Source organism: Cygnus atratus, chromosome 2 (genome assembly GCF_013377495.2).
Source record: "Cygnus atratus isolate AKBS03 ecotype Queensland, Australia chromosome 2, CAtr_DNAZoo_HiC_assembly, whole genome shotgun sequence".
Lineage (NCBI taxonomy): Eukaryota > Metazoa > Chordata > Aves > Anseriformes > Anatidae > Cygnus > Cygnus atratus.
In genome coordinates, this window is record NC_066363.1 from 71,482,702 (window position 1) to 71,506,651 (window position 23,950).

General features: G+C 40.9%; 1 protein-coding gene across 4 annotated transcripts in view; it reads left to right on the forward strand.

Annotated features, from left to right (window-relative positions):
• FBXL7 (F-box and leucine rich repeat protein 7) overlaps positions 1-23,950 on the forward strand; it is a 186,963-nt gene that overhangs the window by 6,131 nt on the left and 156,882 nt on the right. The window contains exon 1 of one of the 4 annotated variants that reach the window (XM_035560329.2): positions 10,605-11,119. The exons of the other annotated variants lie outside the window; for them this stretch is intronic. The gene's annotated coding sequence lies outside the window, so the exon portion shown is untranslated. Of the gene's footprint in view, positions 1-10,604; positions 11,120-23,950 lie in introns of those variants that run through there. 4 annotated transcript variants of the gene reach the window in all.

Genomic DNA, 23,950 nt, shown 5'->3' on the forward strand with positions numbered 1-23,950 from the left:
CCTACTTCCAGTTTCTTGTAATACAGTATTTTCTTAAACTGGAATTCTGTGTGTGCATGTATGTTTATACATGCATGCACAAAAGGTAAAATATTTGTGGTGGATCCAGGCTTTAAAGTTGCTAATGTTAACCTGTAGCTTTCTAGAAAGTAACAGCGGCTTACGTGTGTTATTTTGTAAACTGTTGCTCATTTCTTAAAATCCTTCTAGGAGGAAGGCTGGGTCTTATATCTGTTAAAAATAACAAATAAAAGATAGCCAACTGTACTCTAGGATGGTTGTTTCAGCCCAGTGCAAAAGTAACTGGATGCTATTTCTTCTTGTATGTTTGCAAAAATAAAAAATATTGTTTGGGTGCCAGTGGAAGGCTTAAACAAACTTTGGAGCTGATCCACAAAGGTAGCAGGAGCCCAGGATTTGCACGTCCTAGTCCTTTCTTACCCTCTCCCCACAGGTGAGGAGGGAAAGGAGGGTGCTTTGGTACCTCTTTTGTAGTCTTTGCAAGCTTGTCCTTCTGCCAGACTGAACTTCATAAATCCAAGCTGAAGCTGATGCTGTCATATTACTTGTGGAAAAACATTGACATACATTCAGAATTGGCTATGTGCTTTTAAGTCTTAAGTTTCTACTCAAAAAATCTCCTCAGAGAACTTAGGTTTTTGGCATTTTCAGTACTTCAGCTACTTGTGGATTTCTTGCTTCTGCTAACAATTCCTAACTAGGAGTTGGTTTGGTTCTTTGTGGGTCTTGTTTGTGTTAGGGAAGTGATTGGCAGAAGGCAGGGGGTCACACTTGAAGGCTGAAATGAACGAGTGGTTTATTTCTGCTCTTTGTTTTGTAGCAAGCTATGCTGGTACTTTAATACAGGATGTGCTTTGTTGCATTAGGGCAACCTTAAGGAGTAAAAACCCTTCAGAGCTTTAAAAGTGGGTGGTGGGTTTTCAGTAGAATCTGCTCCTCCTTCATACGAAAATGAAATGTGCAACACTTTCTAGGAGTACAGCTGTTCAAAGTGTGACTGGATAGATGTGCTATTTAGGGTGAGTGCTGGTAGTACTGCTGTAGGTAACCTCAGGGAAAAGTTTTTAGTTCTGTCTGAATATGTCCTGCACTTCAGTTACAAGTCTACCCGTGTGTCTTTCAGCAAAGATAGCACGTTAAGGATAATTTTACAAGATCTCCTTGGAGGAGCTGAAGCATGGAGGAGGTGCTGTGATCTTGAAGTTACATGCTGTAGATCACTAAAGAAGCTCCTGTTATCCTAGACTGCAGCCCTTATATGCTTGCCATTGTGGTGTTTGTAGATGTCTGCTCATACGAAGGAGAAATTAGCAGAGACCATGGCCATTCTTCTGAAGAAGTTAGCAAAGTCTATGTATTGACCAAAGGATGGGTTTTACTTCCAAGAAACTCTAAAGCAGAAGCAAGCAGAACCTGGCTTTGCTGACTGGAGAAATGCTCTCAAGTATCTGCTATAAGGAGGTGTGAAGAAGTGCTGCTGTTGTGGCTCTGCCACATAGGCTGAATTGTAGGAGAGCTTGGAATGTGTGCAGTTTCAAGTAGTGCCCTTAAGGAAGACTTCAGTTAGTTGTGTTTGACTGGATATTGAAAGCTTCAGCTTGGTACCAGTAGCCAAGATCAACAACAGTCATTTCTTAGTGGAATAGGTCTCGCCACCCTACATAGTTTTTTGACTTCTGCCTTAAACAAGTAAATGGGGAGAAAAACTTGCTGGGTATTTTTCCATGTGCATTTCCCCTAAGCCACCAAGTTGAAATCTATTCTAAGACTGTATGTCCATGCAAATTGATGTTTAACACACGGGTCTGTGTGTGAACTGGATAAAATTGCAGGGGTCAGCATGGCATTGGAAATTTTTCCTTCCTGTGCTCAGCTGGACTGCTGGCTGAAAATGCAACCCCAGATATTTTCTCTCCTCCTTTTAATCAGAGGAATATCAGTTGTTGCACTGATCTTAGAGGATCTTTGCTCAGTGCCGTGAGCTTGCTCTAACACACCTGTTCTGAGAACTGATGTGTGAAAAAATGTAATGGTTATAGCAACTTGCCTTCAGAAAGGGGTGAGGTAGTGACTCTTTTGAGCCCAGGAGTCACGTGGTTAGACTTACGTTGCCATCATATCCTTGTTCCAGTAGTGTTCATGTTAGCATAGTACTTAACCTGGAGCTCAGTGCTGCAAAGCATTACTGGCATGCTGTGGCAGTAAATCCTTCAGAAGAACCTTCTTGGAGTAAAGAGAGAAACAGGAAGCTCTCGTTCATGATTGTGTTCTGAATCAGGAAATTCCTGTCTACAATGCATAAATTTGTCATATCAACATCTTAAATCACATGATGCTTTTCTTTCTCGGGGATTTGTGTACAAATGTGTACACTAGCTGAAGGAGTACTATATGGAAGTTTTCTGAAACAGCATGCTAACTTGAAGGTCGGGGTTCTAGTAATCTTTTCCAGTGAATGTATTCTAAAATTTTTCTTCCTCAATTTCCTTCTTTGTTCCTCCAAGCAAGCAAATGAAATTTGGAGGCGATAGACTATGAAAGGGGCAGTCATGACCTCAGGTGTCTTGTTTTAAGAAACAAAAAATGTCAGGAAAAGCTGAAAAAGTTGGTATAGCATCACTGATAGCTAAGAAGAACCCCTTTCGATGAAGAGTCAAACAGTCATGTATGACGGTGAAAGAAGATCTTGGATCAGGTCTAGTTGTCACGTTACACGTGTAGTCTTACTTACACTTGTAGTCTGTATGGGAAGCTCGCACTTCCATGGCTTGTGTGGCTGCCTGTACTCTGAAGCAGACTGTCTGTTTAAGGCTCTCATGTTTGTTACCAGATTGCATACTCTGTGTGTGACTGGATGGGATGGAGGGGCTTAAGAGTTTTGTTCTTAAATTGTGTAAAGAATTACTTGAACTAGTATTTCAGTTAAATCCTATCCTTGTGAGGCTGTAAAGCTATTGTGAGAGTTGATGAACAGGAAGTGCATGCATTTAAGGGTTACTTAAAGTGCTCACGAGTGCTTATCATGAAATATGTCACTGCTTTCTCACTGTGCCATGATGGTAGTACTTGATCTAACTCACTGCGGGAGTGCAAGGCTAAAGACAACAGCTGGTCGCCAACAGAAGTACTGAACAGACGATCTTTTCTGTAGTACCTAGTAAAAACATATTTCTGCTCTCCATTTTCCATTTGCCTTTTCTCTGACAGTTTATAAGGAAATTGCTTGTGGCATCAACATAACTTTTTTTTTTCCTTAGACTAAGATGATGGAAACAATAAGCTATTGCTGAAATATGTGGTGAAAATTGTTGATATTATACTACTACGACTCATGCTTTTAGAATTTTTGGAACCTCAGGATTTACTAAAGGAGGTATAAATAAAAGCCTCAGAGCAGAGAGATCTTGATTCCAGTTAGCAGTGCTAGCATTAAGTTGAAACTAACAATATGCTCTTGTATGTCAAGAAGATCTAGTAGTTGACCTTCCTTCTTGAGTTCATGTTTGATTGTGCTCTTTTGTAGCCAACAAGCTTGAGGGCCCTCATCTGTTTTTTAGCAGGGTTTGAGTACATAGGTGCTCCTGCTGCAGAGCGTCTTGCTGAGGAATTGTTTTCTTGCTCTGGATCGTTAGAGTGCCAGCAGGGATCAGTACAGGCAGTAAAATTACATTAGGACATTTTCCAATCAACTCCTGGCCATATCTTGATGTACACTTTAAAGCCTGAAGCGTACGGACTCTCAGATTGGAAATGACATCTCTGGAGAAGTCTGATCCAACCTCCTGCTCAAAGCAGCGTCAGTTAGAGCGGGCTGCCCAGGACCACGTCCAGGCAGATATTGAGCATATCTGAAGTTGGAGAGGTGGAGACATTACAGTGTCCCTGGGCAGCTTGTGCCAGTGCTTGGTCACTTTGACTGGGAAGGGGGGTGGGATGGGAGGAGGGCAGGATGTTTTCTTATGTTTAAATGGAAATGCTTGTATTTCAGTTTGTGCCCATTCCGTCTTGTCTGTTCGCTGGCTATCACCTGAGAAGAATCCAGTTCAGTCGTCTTTATTCCACCATCTTCCCCTCCCATGTATTTTTACACATTGACAAGACCCCTACCTGACAAGACTTACCTTCTCTTCTCCAGGCTAAACTGTCCCATGTCTCAGATTCTCCTTCCTTGTCAGATGCTCCAAATCCTTCACTTTGTCTGTGGCTCCTTGCTGGACTCACTTGAGGAGTTTCTTGTATCTCTTGTACTGGGGCGCCCAGCACTCCAGGTGTGGCCTCAGCAGTGCTGAGCAGAGGGTAAGGATCACCTCCCTCCACCTGCTGGCAACGCTCTTCCTCGTGCAGTCTGGGGTACTGTTGGCATTTTTGCCATGAGGACACATTGCTGACTTATGTTCAACTTGGTGTCTACCAGATCCTTCTCTGCCAAGCCACTTTCCAGATGATTATACCTCCCAGGATGCAGGACTCTGCATTTCCTTTTGTTGAACTAACTTTGAGGCTCTGTTTGGCCCATTTTTCATCTTGTTGAGGTCTATCTGAATGGCAGCAACCCTTTGGTGTATCGATTGCACCTCCTGGTTTAGTATCATTGCAAACTTTCTGAGGGTGCCTTCTGTCCCATCATCCAGATCACCACTAGTGACTGGGCTCCAGGTGTACTTCATGCTGCTCCTCCCAACAGTTTGAGCTTGGCAACATCAGTCATTTTTCAGTCTGTCTCAGTGTCCGTTTAGGCAGTCTATACTTGATCAGTTTATCTATGAAGATGTTGGGGAAACCAGTTGGCAAGTCTTACTGAAGTCAGGGGAAAATACATCCGCTGTACTCCTCTTGTCTATGGAGTCAGTTATTTCACTGTGAAAGTCCATTAGCTTGGTCAGGCATGGATTTCCCTTGTAAATACATGCTCATGACTTCTGATCGCCTTTTTGACTTTAATATCTTTGGAAACAGTTCCAGAAAGCTGTCACTTTCCTAGGACTAAGGTGAGGCTGGACAGCCTGTGGTCCCGCAGATTGTTCTCCTTTGCCTTGTTGAAGATAGGGCTGCCTTTTGATTACGCCCAGTCCTCAGGAACCTTTCCCACTTGTGACAACCTTTCTAAGATAATTAAGAGTGACTTTGCCACAGCATTAGCCAGTTTGATCAGTGCTGAGAGGTGCATCTGGTCAGGTCTCATGGATCTGTGTCTGTTCAGGTTGTTTAAATGTTCCCCCACTCCATCCTCCTCTACTTGTACTGGCTGCTTACGTTTGCAAAAGGTGCTGCCAGGCTTTCAGAAAAAGCATTCAACTATAGCAAGTCCTGGCAAGTGCTAAGGCTGACTCAAAGTAGCTGATTATCTCTAAAATTGCTCTGTAAACTTGTGTCTGCAGCCAGTTTGGAGGTTTTCAGCTGTAATTTATTTTTACATTATTAAGGTAAAAAGAAAGCCATCCTTTTCACTGTTAAAAGGAACTTGCACTTCAGACCGACTTTTTCTCTGTGCAGAGAACAGGTGAAGTAGAAAGCTTCTCTTAAGACTTGTGGTGGTAGAATCTGGCTCTGTTTTTGTTGTTGTTTCTGGCAGTATGAATGGCCTTCAGGAAAAGCTGCTTCTAAGTGTTGCCTGTCTTAGAAGTAATAACTAGCCCAGGTTCATGTGTTTTACTGTCCTAGAAAGTGGAGATCATTGCTTTAATGAAGAAGTTACTTCTGCATTAGTCATGGTAGGAAATAATTTCTGCGGTTCTCAAGTTCTTCATAGCCATGACTTCATTGATTCCTGCTAGAAATACTGGACAGGAAGTCTGCTGGAGTCAAGATTTGCTTCTCTCTACATATTCTAGAGTTGGATTAAAAAAAAAAAAACAAACATACCTACATATATCACCATAACTTAAACAGGTTTAACTTTCAAATTTAGAATAAGCAGCATATTTTCCATAATTAAAATTATGAAATATTTGTCTTCAGTTTTCTGCTAAGACCAGATGAGCAAACAGGAGTCATTACAAGAGGATGCAGTTAATTTAGCACTATAAAGTCCTAGAAGATCCTTTTCAGTTGAGCGTTTTTCCATTTAAACTTGAAGTTGTGCACAACACTAAAGAACATGTTTTGGGTATTGGTACGTTATACTACTTGGCAATGGAATTTACATTTTGATTTTAGTACCAAAAAGCTACCTTTAGGTTTAATTCACCACTTGGTATTATCAATTCCTTGAACATTTGTTATTTGTGGGAGGGGAGGTAACTTTCCAGTGAGATGGAAGGCTGGATGTCCTATGCCATAATCGAGTCTATGAAGATCATTGGGATCAGAACTATACCCAGTGCCTGACTTAAGGTTCAGACGTGAAAAATGTCACCCTTAAATTCTTTCAAAACAGATTTTCTTTACATTAGTGTGTGTATAGAGTATACAGCGTAGTCTGATGTGAACTTTTAATTGGCACTCCGTAGGCAGGGGCAGAGTATTTTGCTTATGTCTTCATCTCTCTTGGGAAATTATTCCTATTTATTCCTCTGTGGGTGTACTCCTTGTTGCGCTATGTGGTTGTATTTATGGGGAAACATGAATGCTTGTTGTGGGTATTTTTTTCCCTTGCCAGGAACTGCTGGAACAAAGGTGAATGTGAAACTTCCTCTCCCTCAAACAATTACTGATTTTTCCAGCTTTGACTCTGGTTCCGAGTGGCTGCATGCAAGGGTTTTTCTCACATCTGAGAAAGTACCCAACTGTGAACGAGCTTACAGCTTATCGAGAAGTAAGACAGGAACTGGGAGTTAGCGGAAGGGTTAGTTTCTGCTTGGTTGTCTACGAATTTATTGATTTAGGTATTGTGTTTTAATTTAGTGCTTTGGCAGTGATGTCGTTTACTTCTCACCACGGAAGTCCACAGAATGCTGAGCTGTATTTCTGTCTCCAGCAGCTGAGGTGGGATGACTGCCCAGCACCTTAAAACCGAACGTGTTTCACTAGCTGTGGACCAGCAAGCAAGGTGGAGTGAAACCACCCTATTGCTTACTGGCATTGAGCACAGGAAGCAATGTTGGCAGCAGAAGGTGGGCAAAAGTGAGTGCCACAGACTTTCTCCTTTCTGGGTTTCCTGCTTTCATTTGCCAGGCCTCATTTGCTATTAAAAAATTCATGCCTTTCTGTGGATAAGACCTCCTGCTTCCCCCCGCCAACCACCACGTCCTTCACTGAAGTGTAGGGTTTCTTAATTAAGTCCCTACATGAGCAGCAGCACTGCTAGAAAGTGAAGTTCAGCTTCCATAGGATTAGTGTCTAAACCAGAACAAGCCTGGTCAGACACAGGAGCCTTTCAAGCGGGAGTGCTGGCAGTTAGTGGCTATGTGGTTTGTCTGTTTGTCCCTTTTAAGCACTCCTTGTAATCCTATCCATGTTTTTCTCGATTTTCTTCCTAATTCAGGTATCAGCACTTGGCTGAAAGGAACGTGGTAGGTAGGACCCAGAGGCTGGTCTTTCTGTGAGCTGAGCCATACAATTAATTGGCTTGTTTCTAAGGATAGCCATCCATGGTTTTGAGTAACTGTGGGAGGAAATGTAAGACAAATTGTGAAGGATTCTGAAAATTTAGGAGGTATTTTGGAGCCAAGACTGGGTTTTTAACTGTGCACTTGAAGAGGAGAATTCTTACACATTCTTGCTTTAACCCTGTAAATGCAAGTGGTAGCAAGTGGAGCGTGGACCAAATCCCCATATAACCAGTAGAACTCAATCTTCTAAGCATCTCTTTTGATAGTTAAACAAATCCCATATTTACCAAGGTCTGGAAGTGGTGGTTCTCAGACTTGAGAGATTCTCCAGTGGCTGCTGGCTCATTCTCAGAAGCAACCATTTTGGACATGATGGGTAAAGTCCTTTATTTTCCATGCTAAAGTATTTCAGTGGGTAGTGTTCTTCAGAAATGACGACAACAGTCTAGCACAAAAATCTCTGTAACAAATAGGAGAGACCAAGCTCACTCATTGATATGAAATAATCTAGCCCTGTAGTCCTAGGTGGCTGGTCAGGAAGCCTGTCTTATGTGGCCAGGTAAGGAAGGGCAGGGTGAGGGCAAGGGTGGTGTCCTTGGAGCTTCTCAGTCTTTGACACACATCCTTAACTTGTAGGCAGCACGACCAAATTTAAGCAATTGTGCTGTGCTGTGTTTTTTCAGTCATACCTGACAAATATGCTTTCGGTCTCTGTGTTTGTAACATGTAGCAGTGTTAGAGGTGCAGGATGATCGATGTGAGAGCTCAAAGGCAAGTTCAAAGAATTCTCATAGTTATTGATTTCTAATCTGCTTTGTTTTAGTGTACTCTCCAGAAACTGTAACATAGTATGCAATCATGCTCTGTCACACCTCTGCATTCAACACTTTCGAACTGCTCCTGGAGCCCTCCGCAATTCCTTTTCATCTCTCTTGAGCTTTACTTTTCTACAGAAGCAAAAAATATGCATAGTTTCAATCTTAATTGTTTTCACAGGCGCTATACTTCACCTGGTTGGGATTTGATCTGTTTGGGTTTCTGTAGTGTCTAATGAAAAAATCTTTTTGGTTACAAGCAAGATGAGCTCTTAGGTATTTACAGTCCTCGTCAATTTGGATGCATGTTGCCAATAAAGGCGATCAATACCTTAAATCAGGTAGGGTTATAGGAGAACTGGGGACTGGCGTTTTGCTGACAACAGCTGGATGTCAGAACTAAGGCTAACAGAACTGTTCCACCTCCTGTCCCCCGCTTTACAAATGGTAGGTACTCTAAGCTCATATGAAGATAAAGATCACTCTTCCCCATCATTTATTGTGTTGTAACAATATACACTGGTCCAATCTGAGGGTTTTTTGTAAAGCTTTTTTTCTGTAGACTTGACGAAAGGAACTTTCAAGAAAAAGTTCAATATAATCTTAAGTACAGATTTCGGAGTCTTGTGAATCTTACAGCTAAAAGCACAGAGGTGTGGTTGCAACAGAAAGGGTATGTATGTGTCGAAGGTTAAGAATTTTTTTCTGGACTATGCAAGGGATGTCCCTGCTAGATTCCTGATGAAGATAAATTAACAGAAATACTGCTTGAATGAGTGTCTTACAGATAGGAGGTCAGTCTGTTTCACAAGTGAATTATCAAGTGAACCATGATGTTCCTATCTCTAACTATGTGTATGCCTGGATGATAGAAAATGTTGGAGGATTAGCAAATGACATCAAATGTTCTTTGCCACAGCAATTTTGAAGCAGAATTTGCTTCAGTTTGAAGAATGGGACCTTATCTCTTGGTATGGCTGAACCTATTGTGTCTCAAACGAGAGACTGCTTTTTTCAGATGAATACTTTTTTAAAAAAAGGGTTTAACTTTTTCTTCTGATTCAACCTTCAAGATGGAGCTATGAAAAGATTCAAAAAATAAAAATAAAAATTAAAGTACCATAACATGCTAATTCTTGAGTTTAGGTTTTAAGTTTACCTGCCAGACAGCTAAAGTCCTATCTTAATGATACTGGGAGTAATGTGGGTAATACATTTTGGACTTCTGCAAAGCTGTGTGACAGAGAATAGAGATACCCGAGCAAAAAAACTCTTTAGGAAGCTAACCTTAAAATTTGAAGTTCTAAAATGTCAATGTGTATAATGATGTTGTGCATTGACAGCATACTGTGTTGTTGATGTTCTGTCCTTTTAGTTTAGTAGTATAGTATTTATAAGAAATTGCATTCACAACTTTCTTCAAGCCCCTAGTTCTTCTCAGCATACCTGCTAAATTAATGTAACTTACAAAATTTGAAGCCATAGACATTCCACTAAGAATACTCAATGCTTTGGCTTTGAGGAGTTAAAGCTGATAATGTGATTTTCAGTGTTCTGTGATCAGCTTTGACTTTTGCGATATGAAATGGATGGCTTGTATTTGAAATACTTAATTTGAGTAATAGAACTATTTCTTGTTTTTTTTTTTTTTTTTTTAAATACAATAATATCTTGATAGGGACACTCAAACATACTGAGTTGTGCATTATGGGTATGTGGGGGGAGAGACTCAGCACAAGTGATAGAAGAACGAAATGTGTTGAGGAGGCTGGAAACCAGACTCAGTACTTTCCTTGAGGCTGTCTATCCCACATCAGTTACACAGGAAAGTCATTAAATTCTGGCTGTCTTCTGAAATGCATCAGCTGAGTCCTGATAATTCTAGTTGCCAGCAGACCAGAAACCAACTAATTGCATTTTTCATAAACAGTTTACCATAATGTATTTGGTATTCAGCAGAGAAGGAAAGGAAGAGGTATGCCCTCTGACTTTTCTTATGTGAGATCGAGTAACAGAGAAAGCATGGCAAAATCTGTGCTTTCCAACAGATGCATTTTTCTTCGACTCTGATGGGCTTCATATAGGGGTGTTTGTCTCTTCACTAGTGTTTCTTGGTTTTTAAACAAGTTGATTTCATCCTGCACCAAAGCAGGGTGGAAAAAAAAAACACATTAAAAGCTTTAAGAATATCTTTATTAAAAGCAGAATGTGACTTCCATTCCAATGCATACAAACAATGCTAACACTAATTGTTTTGCACTAAGATATGTTAATGCAGTGGATTTAATCGACCCAGCGAACCATGAGAGCAGTAGTCTTTTTATGTAGTCCTATCCTCTTCGGAAAGTTGTAGGTTAAAAATATTTCACTGATGTAATGTGTTCCTTGTTTGCTGCTCTTGTGATGGAGATGGGATGAGACACCAGATGTAGTAAGCTGAGTATTCCCCTGGGACTTTTTGGTGGGATATTTTGCAATGGTGGAGACAGGGATGCTGCATCTGGGCAGTGGCAGAGTAACTCCTACAATGTGGAGCTGTACAATCGTAGCTTTTGTAAGCTTAAACAAATTTGTAGTTCTCCTTCCTTGTCTGAAGAACTGACTTTCATCTTTCTTTTCCCAATATGTGGAACGAGTTAGAGTAGCTTAGTATTATCTTTCCTGTTTGGTTGTAGTCCAAGAGACCTCAAGGATCTGGCACATCAGACAGTCCTGAAGTGTTTTTATCTAAGTTGGAAAGAGTTTCATCAGTTTAATTTCTCTCATCTGAACAGATCATATCAGTTGTGAGAGGTAAATGAACTTTTCTTATGTTTTTTAGTTACTTTGCCACTTACATGAAGATTTATTCTGAACTATAATGGTTTTATGCTTTGATAACATTGTATGGGTAGAGAACACCATTTAGATAAGTGACAAAAGCTTTCAAAAAGCTTGTTGTTTTGCTTTTATATATATGTGTGTGTGTGTGTGTATGTATATATATATATATGTATATATATATATATGAAAGCTTCCCACTTTGATTTACTTCCTGTGCTGCCTTGATATGTGAAGTGCTAAAGCTCTGGAGTTAAGATGAGGTAAGAAAGATGTTGTCACTTTTCCAGGTAGGGCTTTGAACGTTTGAATGATGCTGGAAAAAAAATAGGTAAAGAATCCACGCAGAAGTTCTCAAAGGAATTTGAGTTTGTGTTCTTGGGTCAAATCTGATATTGCTCTTTCAAGACCTGGCTCTCAAATTGTCTGTTTGCAGCTGAAAGCAAATGTCAATCTAAGATTAATCGGGACTCACCTGACTATATTTTGAGAGCCAGACATCACTGGCTGTCTCTGGTTCTCTGATCCCTGGTTTCACTGTTAATTCAGTTGCCTTTTGTTAAGTCTGACAACAGTTCCTTCATAGTTCAATGACAGCCTGCAAAGCAAATAAAGCATTGGCTATGTCTCTGTGTGATGATGGTTGGCTGACTGCAACTGCTGCTTGACTCTGCAGCTCAGGTAGTGTTTCTCTGTTCTGCAGTCTGAAATACACCGTTAATGTTTAACATCCAGAAGTAATACCCCATGGTTATACTTTCTTACTGCTCTGAGTAAGTTGCAAAGTGGTCAAGATGCTGTTCTCCCCTTGCTTAATGGCCTAGTTTCCTCTTCAGAGGAATATAAAGATTTATCTTCTGCTACGTTGTTTGAGGAGAGGTGTAAAAGTGGGCACTGCAAGTACTGGTGGTGGCTTGAAAATACTTTTTGTCTGGATCCCAAGAAGCAATGTTTGGAGTATTTCTGTTTATTGTCTGTGAGAGGCACAAGGAAATAAGAGAGAGCAGCCAGCAAACTGCTCTGAACCAAAGGAAAATTTCAGAGTGACAGAACTGAGCCTTGCTGCCCTTTGGGTCTCTGTTGCACGTTGCTCGTAAATCTAGTGACACAACTAGGTCAGGGCTCCTCTACTCCAGAAAGCCAGGGGGAGAAAATGAAGCCTGAAGTTCAGAGCCAGATTATCAAGTAGAAAAGGAAGAAACCTCCCATTCTCTCCTCCAAAATCTCCCAACTCTGCAGGTGAGTTCTCAAGTAAGTACCAGATCTATGGGCAAGTCTGCAGGCAGGATTTTCTTCCACTTTCACTTAGTAGAGTAAATGATCTTGATTTCCTCTTGTGATTAAGGGTTGAAGATGATCATGGAAGATGCTCAGGACTGATACGTGTGGATATGTCTGTCTGAATGTGAGGAAATTAATGTAGAATACTGGATGATCCTGTATTGCCTCAACTAATTGGGAATCTCCAGTCTAGGCAAAATTTCAGCTACTTTTCTGTAAAGATAAATGACCTACCAGGTTTGCTAAGTTCCCTTGCCTCAAGGCGAAGTCATTCATATTTTCTGACTTCTGTTTTCTTGCAGCTGAAACCGTTCAGTCTTTAGGTTAAACAGAAGCATGCAAAAAATTTAAAAATTTAAATCTGGGCATTTGGCCATAGTAAACAGATTAGGAGTTGCTGCTTCTCTGAATGTTTAATGACAATAAAATAAATTGTTACAAAGTACTTTATGCCTCATTTGTAGCGAAGTACCACTTTTATCTCAAAGTGTTGTTTGCACATGTGTGGTGTGTAAATGCTATTTAGATTTGAATGCCTCTATTTTTGGTTGACACTAACCTCAAATGGTGGTTGGTTCCTTGGGATTCATTAGCGTGCTTTCTGCTAACCCAAAACATGTACTTGACCTATGAAAGCGTGCTGCTGCTGCTGCAGGGACTACTTGTGTTCTTCTGTAATATGTGGGCTTTTGAGTGTTAGTCCTTCAGAGTGGTGCCATTCTGTCAGTTTCCATCAGGGAGAGACTCAGTGTGTTGCACTGCTTTGTTTCTTTTATGGAGTTTACTACTATTTTTATTTTTTTTTGCTATTATCCGAAGAAACGTGTATTGATTATGCAGGCGGTATTCACATCTCAAGGCTGAGAGCTCAGGGTTTGCATAGAAACTGTGTGTGTGTCCATTGACTGGTGATTTAAATTGAAGTCTTACTGCAATTGTTACCGGTGGCAGTGGTAAGAATTTGGGGAAAAAAAAAAAAAAAAAAAGGGCTGTATGGGTGATATTGCTCTCTGAAAAGACACTTCTGGAAGTACCTTCACACAGAGCCTGAGAATACAATGCGCATCAGAATCTAAGCTAGAATACTTGCTAGAGGTATGACTGGTATCTGAAGCAGGAATTTGAGATACATACAGGTGTGCTTTGTTTGCTTGTTCTTAATTGGTCCTTATTTTTATGACTGAAGCTAAAGTAGTTAGATGTGTGAAAAGCTTCAGTCATATTTTGTATTTAAATCCTGCACATTGAGATCATGCATCTCCTACCGTTATTAAAAATGTTTGTTTCTGACACCTTGTGGTTGAGCCCCACAGCATCAGCAGCAATAGGAAAAACTTCATTAGAGAGGGAGAGTCTGTTTTTCCTTGCTGTGTAATGCTGCTTTTCTAGGTCTACTCTAAAAGCGCAGCCTTGTTGTGTGACAGTATGTTTACCTAGTTGTCTATACTATTCCTTTCAGGATAAGAAAATTAATTGAAGCTCCACGAATTTGTGTTGAACTATGAAGGACCCTTCTAGGGTTCTGGAAATCCAATTTTATCACGTGTATAGTACATCCCTAACTATGGGATTTATGGACTATAAGAAATAAAGCTGCCTTTTTCCAAGCTTTTTATTTTTCCTGCATAAGCATTTTTATTGTTCATCTGTTTTCAATAGCTCTCAATAAGGGATGGGTTTTAGAAAACATTTTTACAATAAAAGCTTTGAAGCGTATCGTTGCTTGAGTTCATCTTACTCTAAAATAGCTTTTTTCCTCAAATACTTTGCTTGTATCACATGGGACTGCTGTATCTCCAAGCCATGGCTTGGACTTGTTGGGTCCAACTGGGACGACTTTCACTGAAAGTGACTGTCTGCAAGTGTAGCTTCTAGGTGCATGCAGAAGGTGTGCTTTGTTCTTCTGGAAGCCTCTGCTCTGCTTGGAAAAATCAAGACAGCCTTTAAAACATTAGTGAGAGAATCTGCCACGTGACTGAGTCAGCAAGGCACAACTGCAAGTCCTCATAGTTTAAGTTTGGCTTATACTGGGAAAAGGACACTTCTGAATATAGTGTGTAAAGGTTTCTTGGGATCTGGTGAGGTACCCTTGGAGAGTCCTTATATTGCTGGTACAGTTGTTTAAACTGAGATCCCTTGTCCATATAGAAGCTTACCATGGGAAGAAATGGTGCTAATGGACATCATTACTTCAGCTAAGGTCTCTATGGTTGATCAAGCCTGTGAATTTCAAATAACTTGTGCAGAAATCCTTTATGGACTTGAAACCATTCCAAAGGTTTAAGAGGATTAGGATTGCTGGGTTTGTTTTCTCCTTGGTAAGAACAGAAGACAGGCAAATGGACACATTTACTATATGTGATTATTGGCTGAATCCTGCAAAAAGTGGGCTTTGTAGCTTGACAACAGTTCTGATTCAAAGTTGCATAACTTGCATGTGTCTCTGTTTGTAATTATCTAATCCTGCTTAGGCTTTCTTTTCCTCAATACTAGTTTCTGTATAGCGAGTGCTTCCTGCAATACAGGACTAAAAAGGGGTTTTGAGAGGTTCTTTCCCATCACAAGGTAGGATGCTCCATATCTCAATAAATGTGGTGGTAATGGTTGAACTTTTTCTGTAGGTCATGTTTCTCGTTAGACCCAATAGGGTCTGTTACTCTCTCCTGGACTGTGATCTTAAGAGTGCCAAGTACTCTAAATACTTCTGGTACTTTATTAAGAGCTGAACACTCCTAGCATCTGCTGCTCTTCTCCAAGGAGTACTCTTGTTACTGGTCCATTTGTCCATGTTTTGTGTCACCTGTCAGGAACAGCTTCTGGTAGTTGGATGTCAGATACCTGCAGGCATGTCAACATGGCTCTGCCTCCACTCAGGGCAGTCTGTGTTAATACTCTGGATTGAAGAGAGTAGCTGGTGCCTAGGAACTCCAACTATTCTGCATGCCCTGGCCCTTCCCACGTCAGATTAGCAAATGACTGTAATAGACAATACAAGCTGGGGGAAACACTTCAGGGAAATGTGTTTAGGAGCAGCATAAGCAGAGAGGAAACTTAATCCTGAGAAATCTTTTTGACCTACATGTGTTGAATTTTAGGTATGATGTTGATCTTGTAACTCTGGAAATAAAAGCAAAATATAAAATCCGTCTTTTGTTTTCTGCTTAGTTATGTCTTCTGTTATAGGGTCCATGAGCTAAGGCTTGCTATTGTCATGAGTTTTCTGTTTCTGTTCGTATTTTCTTCCAGATCTTCAGGGGATCTGCAGCAGGCGCAGGACCCAGAAGTTAAAGCAGCATGTCTAGGCTGTTTTAATGGCTCTGCTGTTTGAACTAGCAGCAAGTCTATATTAAGTCCTGAAAATAAGTTGTTGGCTAGTAATTATGGTTGTCCCTCTTCTTTAATATGGTTTTGCCTGAACATCAGGAGGTGATATAGGTAACCACACAGGACCCAAGCATTTACATACAAGATGAAGCTCTAGCCTAGTAGTACATTTTTCTGAAGCATGTCTGTGAGGCAGTCAGAATATTTCCAGGGAACTTCTAGTATTCATTACAACAGTTTTCACTTCTACATGAGTGTCCTATGGTAGCTTTTAATGCAAGTGGTGTTGCAGAGCTCCCAAAGGATATACAGATTGTGTGTTTGTGATAGTACTTAGAATAATAGGCATATAGTAGCCTGGTTATGGGTTAGAAAGGTCTGGTTAAAAATTGCTTTCCTTTAATGAAATTTTGACTTGAAAAATGAGCATATAATCTCTTTATGTTAAAAATAAATGAATCTTGACAGCCTATACGTAGGTGGATTTTTGTGGCGAATTTTAGCCTCCCTTTTTTGTAAATGTCTGTTGCTTCAGAGTGAAAAAGACAATGCGTATAGGAAACTAAAATCTGATATGTTGTATGGGATTAAATTTGAAATTTAGTGTTTGCTACTGTGTCCTATATAGATTCAACTTTGGCATCAGAACAATTTACAGTACCATACTGCAGTTATTGTATACAGTGGAAAAACTTCTGAAAGGTCCCTAATTCCTATGAACTTTCATTTGAACATGAAAAGTGCTTTTAAAGTCAGTGCAACTTCACATCTTCCCTGTAAAGTACTTTGTCTGGAAACTTCTTTAAAGAGTTCTCATAGGCAAACATATAGACCTTTTAATGTGTACAGAACACTGCAGTGTTTGTAACCAGATTAGATATTCTAGAAAAAATGGTTTATGCTTTAAGAAAGTAGCTTGACTTCCATAGCATTTCAGCTATTGTAGCTGTAGGTGTTAGAGCTCTTAATGAATATTGTGGGAGCTCATGGAATCATGCAATTGTTAGATATGGAATTAAGTATCTAAGAAGTTCAAGTTCACTTCTGTGGGGCTTGGCTGTAAATCAGCACCATGAGTCAGATGCAGATCTCCATGCTGCAGCCCGTGGAGGAGCCCCCGGTGGAGCAGGTGGATGTGGCCTGGAGGAGGCTGCGGCCCATGGAGAGCCCCCGCAGGAGCAGGCCCTGGGCCGGAGCTGCAGCCTGTGGAGAGGAGCCCATGCAGGAGCAGGGGTCTGGGGGGAGCTGCCGCCCACCCGTGGGGGACCCGTGCTGGAGCAGTTTGCTCCTGGGGGATGGGCCCCGTGGTACGGAGCCATGTGGGAGCAGTTCTTGAAGAGCTGCTGCCTGTGGGCAGCCCCCGCAGGCTCAGTTCAGGCAGGACGGCATCCCATGGGAAGGGACCCCACGTGGAGCAGGGGCAGAGGGTGACTGTGAAGGAGTGGTGGAGACAAAGTGCTGTAGACTGACTGCAGCCCCCATTCCCTGTTCACCTGCACGGCTTGCGGGGAGGGCATAGAAGAGGGTGGATGGGTGGGCAAGGTGTTTTTAGTTTGCTGTCAGTTTTTCACTGTGCTAGCCTGCTAGTGATAGGCAGTAAATTGCGTTAATCTCCCTATGCTGAGCCTGTTTTGCCTGTGACAATAACTGTTGAGTGAATTCCCTGTCCTTGTTTTAACCCTAAAGTACTTTTCTTCATATTTTCTCCCCTCCCTCCTTTGGGGAGGAGGAGTGAGAGAGTGGTTGTGGTGGAGTTCAGCTGTCCAGCTAGGTGATACCACCACACCATGTTTAATATCTGCTTCAAAAAAGGAGCGTGTCTTCCAAAGAAGCATATTTTTTGTGCTAGCCGGAACCTGCGGGGTCTCTGCAGCTTTTTGCTGCCTAGTCTGTTCCTCCTCTCTCACCAGTAGCCCTTGCAAACCTGGTTCCTGGCAAGTGGCATTGGCCTCTGAGTATGCAAGTGCTGCTGCCCTAACAGTCTGAATCTTCTCAAGTAGTGAGTCCTGCCGTTGGAGGTCTTGCCCATTGCAGGCCTTTCAAGGACTTGAACTAAGTGTAAATTTTTATTTCTTTATCTGTGTAACCCTTCAGCCCTCTTTCAGAATCATCTTCCTGACTAGGGTGGTAATCCTGTTGTAGAGGCCCAAGGGTATCTTCATTGTGCAGAGCTTTATAGTGGCATGGGCTCCTCAACCGACAAGGATACTGGCACAATGTTAGTGACCTGAGTGGTCGGGAGAAATTAAGTGCTGATGGGAAGTAACTGATTCACATCCCTTCCAGTTCTGTGCTTTTTATTTTTTGAAAGCAAGAGGATCAAGCACAGGAGTTAAATGTAAACTCAGACAAGAGACATTATCTTGGCATAGGTGTTTTTTTTTTCGTGTTGAAAAATAAGACGATTGTATCCACTGCATTAGACTTACCAATGTAGATTTAATTAAATCCTCTGGTACAGCTTCCTGTTGGGGGGAAGAAAAAGGCATTGAAATGAGACTCATCTTTGAGTGAACAAAAACTTGGATGATGTGACGAGTATAATAAGTTCTTTTCAAGAGGGAGTTTCCACAATGGAGACATTACTAATGATGTTTCCTTAGAGACCTATCTTGACTAATATTTTCATTATTGACTGTGAACTAACGAGTTCTAGCAATTTGTGAATAACAATGGTGCAATGTTCCTACTGCAAAAGGACTATACAGTACTACAGTAACACTGCACTGTGGAGTAGGAAAGTAGAAATGACATGAATTCAGTGCTGCAAAATGCTGAGTGATGCATGGAGACCAACCCAATAAAACTTTTACTGGGCAGCTCATTGATTGGAGGCAGCTGAGAGGGATCCAGAGTGTGTTGCTTGAGTGTAAACGACCATAGATTGTCAGCATGGTATAGCTGGAGGCAAGGAAAACACTAGTGTGTATCAGGGAAGTATTTTTGATAAAATAATACTAGAGGCTCTCTAAAAGATCCTATTTGGAGAGCTCAAATGGCAGTTTAATATAAACCAGAACAACTGCCACAAAGTGCTATTACATTGCTTGGAGAAAGTGGCAACTCCACCTTCCATGTAGACTTCCTTTAAAACTGTGGTGTGTTTGGGACTGTGAAACGAGAAATGGCCCCTGTTTCCCAGAGGTAGAACAAAGCTGAGAGTGGGTATGCTTATTCTGTGTGTGCTGCTGGGAAGTAATCCTTGGCTCCCCTCTGAAAATTCAGGGGGACGAAAATCAGTCATGGAAAAGCAGGTTGAAACTAGAAGTCATAATACCCGATTGTGAAAATGAAGTTTAAAATTTGACCTTTGGGCAGCAGAAGCAGGGATGCTAAGTTAAAGCAAGAGGTCTTTAAACCATTATCATGGTGCTGACCTTTCTGTATAATCTGGGGAGAAAGTAACTTTTTGAATAAAAATGCCTAGAAAATCCTAACCATCATGCTTGCTATTTCATTGTCTTCCTGTTGGGTCTTAAGTTTGTGTGTAGGGAAATGCAGTGGCATGGCTACTCTATGGACCTTTTCTCCTATGAGAAGGAAATCTGGAAGGATGTAGACCACCTCTCCCAGTGCTGGCTGTACAGATCACACTTGCCAGAAGTCAGATTCAATACAGTTTTCACTGGTCTTTGGAAATGTGAGTGTCTGTGATACTCCTGGCTATAGATAACCCCCTGTAGCCTGATTTAGGCACCCAGTTATCTGAAAAGTTACATGCCTGGTAGAGCAGGGCTGCTCACAAAGCCTGTACTGTGCCACAGCAACAGAGCTGTTAAGAGGCGTGTGATTAGGCCTCTGCATCTCTTGGTCTGCCCTACTGTGGGCTTTGCTTCAAAAAACAACTGCTTAATTAAACATCAGGACTATTGCCAAATTCCAGCACGATGTAACTGAAACATTCTCCACAGGCAAACTCTGACCAGGCAGTCAGTGTTGATTAGAAACCTGATGCGTCCTGGGGATCCTGTTCTCCAGAGGATAATCTTCTTTTCAGATGGAGACTGGAAAGGGATGAACAGATGGGGGGAGCAAATGAGCTCTTCTGCAGTACTGAAAAGCTTTCAGTGAGCTGAGTCTCTTCCTTCTGCCTGTGCAGGAGAAGCAGTAAGTAGCTATTTGAAAGCACGCAGCTCAGTTGTCTGTCAGTTACAGATACTTCTGCATATTTTTACAACGCTGCCACAAAAGCCAGCCGAGTTCAGTGCGCTATATCAGTGCAGCGCTGTTAGATGAAGAGAGTGACATGACCACCTACTTCATCCCTTGATTTTACAGCTTTTTTTTTTGAAAGAATAAATCATTGTGGAAGATAACATTTGTCATGACCCTACATTCCTCTGCAGGGATCCTGTTACATATCACTTGGCTGTTTGTTTTACCCACTGTGGTGGGTACTTGATCAACTTGCAGAGAGGTTTTAATTCTCTGCTGTTCTTTTCAGCAGAGAATTAGAAGATTAACTCTTTGCCCTTACCAGCAAAGAGGAGAAAAAGCTTTTCATGGTCTCTTCCAGAACTGAAACATTGGTTGGGTTGGTTGTTCCTGCTGCTAGACCGCAAGGAAAGAATAAAATTCCACTCCTCCAGATCTTGTTGCTGTGAGTGTGTCAGATGGCTATAGAAAGACAGATTTAAGGAAACAAATAGTATTTAGTACTACATGGCTTGGTAGACATTTGCTTGTCTACTGGCAGACTGTTTAAGTCAAGGATTTCAGCTGAGAGACTTGAAGGGGGACATAGCTTTGAAGAGATTTCATGGGCTTTAAGGGCATCTTAAGAGAGTGACTGTGGCCTGGGAATGTCACTGGGGAGTAGGTGGACTTGAAGACTGTGGAGAAAGATGTTTGTTTGGCATGTTATAGTAAACTGAATGAGTCTAAATCAAATAGTGGTACCTCTCCTTTGGGCACTGTGTCTGGGGATAATTTCTATTGTGTTTATTTTTAATGTGAATAGTGCATGCAGTGTTAGTTCTTACCATAAGTTCATATTGGTGGTGTGAAACAAGAATACTTATTTTGGAAATGGAGACTGCCAAAATGCTTAAGGAAGGTTATTCAGCACCGCTGTAAACCAGCGGAGGGGGGTGCATGAATGCTTAGGCTGAGGCTTATCCCTCTTTATCCCTCTGCATGTTTTGCGTAGAGAAAGGTCACCATGGTAACAGATCAAGTTTTGCATAATGAATTCCTCAAAAACATTCATTTAAAACCAGATATTAACAGTTGTTATTTGGCTTTCAGGTAAGAAAAATGGCAAAGGTGTGATGGTAGTCCTTTCTGGGAGAAGTGTGCTTTTCTTCACAGTCAAACATGATAACTGTGCCAAAAGGGCGTCTGCTGTCTGGCATTGTCAGCCAGAACTGTGAGACGGCTTGACCTTTCTGTCTGACCCAGTCTGGTGGACGCATGTGCAGTATACATCCCTTCCTTTATGTGCCAGAGGTATTTTGGCAAAGGATCTTCAGTAGTAGTGTACATTTTTAAATGTTGTAGTTATTAGATTCTGAATGTATGCGGTCATTTGTGAATGAACTGACTTACCAAAGATGTTTGCACCGTTAATAGATGCCTGTCTCTACAGTTTCTGATTTTATGGTAGTGCTTTCTGAAGCTGGATGTTAGTATTGTGGCTCACATTACTCTTTCTAACTGAAAATGTGATGGTTTACAAAAGAAGTTACTGCCAGATCTTAAGAAGCAACCATTGAGATAGTTTGCTGTGAGATGTTCAGTGACATTGGAAATACAAAGCATGAATTTCAGAGAAGTAATACTGGTGCAGTTGTTGCATTGTAAGACTTTGGTTTTTGAAGAGTTTTAAAAATGGAAATGCTATTACATTTCTCTTTGATTGTATGCATCTGCATGTGCATGTTTATATGCAGAAATAAAGTCCCTCACTGAGTTTTCAGGTCAGCATGGATCAAATAGCATTTATTCTTGGAGTTATCTATGAATTATTGGATGTGCTATCCTTATCTATTATGTGCTATGTCTAGTAAAATGGTTGCAGAGAGAATCTTTCTAGAAAAGGAACAGTGGTGTTTTTGCAGTCTAAAAACATAATTATCTTCAGTTATTTTCCTACAGCAACTTCCCTTGGTAGATTTTCATTTATTTCAGAGGTACAGTATGATCATTCCATTAGTACAAACATCTGTTCCACATTGTTGAAAGCATATTTTTTTTTAGAAAACGTTGCTTATACAATCTCATCTCTGCTACCCCACATTTTACATGTATTTCTACTTGTTTTCTGACAATAGGCATAGGATAAGTTTTTCTTGTATTCTTTGCTACTTCTTCCTTCCCCTACAGTCAGTGCATATGTTTCAAGCAGGTAACATCTAATAAAGCTTGCTCTCTTTGACAAGGGCTATGATAGACAGTGGTAAAACAGCTGTGATGATTTTAAGTGTTCTTGCTTTCTCTCAGGTCCTCTGGTGGTGTATTTAAGATGAACATGCAGTTATTGGTTCAAAAAAAGTTTGTTTTTTTTAATGCCACTGAAGTTAGCTTGAGCTAATGTAGAGGATTTTAAAATTTATTTATTTATTTTTCGTTGAGGCACTTACTGTGCAAGATGTGATCTGTTCTGTTTGTGTTGCAAGCACTGCTTACCATCAGCACAGGCGAGATAATAGCTGAAGACAGGGTAATCAAACGTGGACTGCTGCTGCACCAGGACATGGTCAGGGTACTCAGTGTGCTCCCTGGACAGAGTTAGTGGGCTTGATTGTCCCAGTCTGGTGTAGGGCTGTGGTGGCCTTCCTGCAGCTGTAGGACTAGTACTTAAAAGTTTTAGAAAGTTTAGAAAAACATTAGCTTCAGACTTTCTTTAATGAAGGCACTACTTCAGGAAACATTTAGATAATGTTTAAGTGAGAATTTGCTGCTTCACTATTAGCTTCAGTATCTTTTAGAGTTTTGTAGAAGTCAGCTTTAGCAAATGCGTGTTTGTGCTTTGGTATTAATGCATATCCCATTGGCAATTACTCCATGATACATAGGATCACTTTTGCATTTCAGTTCAGTTATGTTTTGTCTTACGTACCAGTCAACTGGTCGAGGAATATCTTAAAACTTCTCGAAGGCCCTTCCTTTCTCCGTTAGATTGGTGGAGTAGCTCTTAGATTTTTCTCCAAATGTAGCATTGAATAACATGGTGGAGAACCAGGTAAATCAGCAAAACTTCTAATTAAGTTGGACAAGATGTTTGGCTCCTTATTGTCACAGTACAGGTGGTTTTTGAAGACTAAACTTTATGAGGAGTAAGTCAGGTTCTTGGCATAGTATGCAGCATTTCTCAAACTGTAATTTTTTAGTGGCATTTAGTTAAAACATATGTTAGAAAAAAATCATAAGAGCAGTTAGCAGCTCTCTTAAGTGTAGTTAGCAAAGGATAAGCTGTTCTTTTAAAAGGATATTGTGGAAATGAACACTGGAGCAAGCTTCCTGCACCTGTGTCTCTTTGACATCAGCTATGTTTTGATCTGATGAGCAGGCATGGACATATGAAGTCCGAGAGATGCAGGTGTTTCCCTCTGGCTCGTGTAAACTCTATGCTTCCCTGGAAATTAAATGCTTCTTGCTATTACCTACAACTGCAAGAGTAGATGCTCACTAATTAAGGAAGTGCTTAGGTATATAAGGTGCCAAATGGCACTAGACAAGGTTTTTTTCAAAAAGGAGGGATGGGGAGGAAATGCGTAACTGTAGTTAATTCCCAGGACATAACTTTACTGCTCTGTGCTCTGCTTTTGCATGCAAAAGTCCTGACTTGCTCTGTCTGCCACCAAAAACTTAAAATTAGAAATTATGTTAGTGAACTTAGTTGCTAGAAATCGTCAGACAAGTTGGAGCAAAGGCAGGAAGAAGCAGAATAAATCCTGAATAGCCAAATTGTCCAGCGTTTGGATTCCGCACTTGAAGGTTGCTTTGAGAACGTTTCTCGTCAGTAAGATTGCGGTCGAGGAGTAGAGTACTTCTCACAGAAATGATTTACTGTGGATGACTGCTTTCAGCAGAATTAAGCTAACCAGAGAGACTGAAAGAACTGGAGGAAGATGAGTTGTATTTTACTCAATTATGAAAGTACTCATACTTGGATACTCTGGCCTAACAGGTCTGCCATAAAAGCTGTTGTGGACTCTGCTTCGTTTCATTTGTTTCATCAGGTCATGTCTTTCAAAG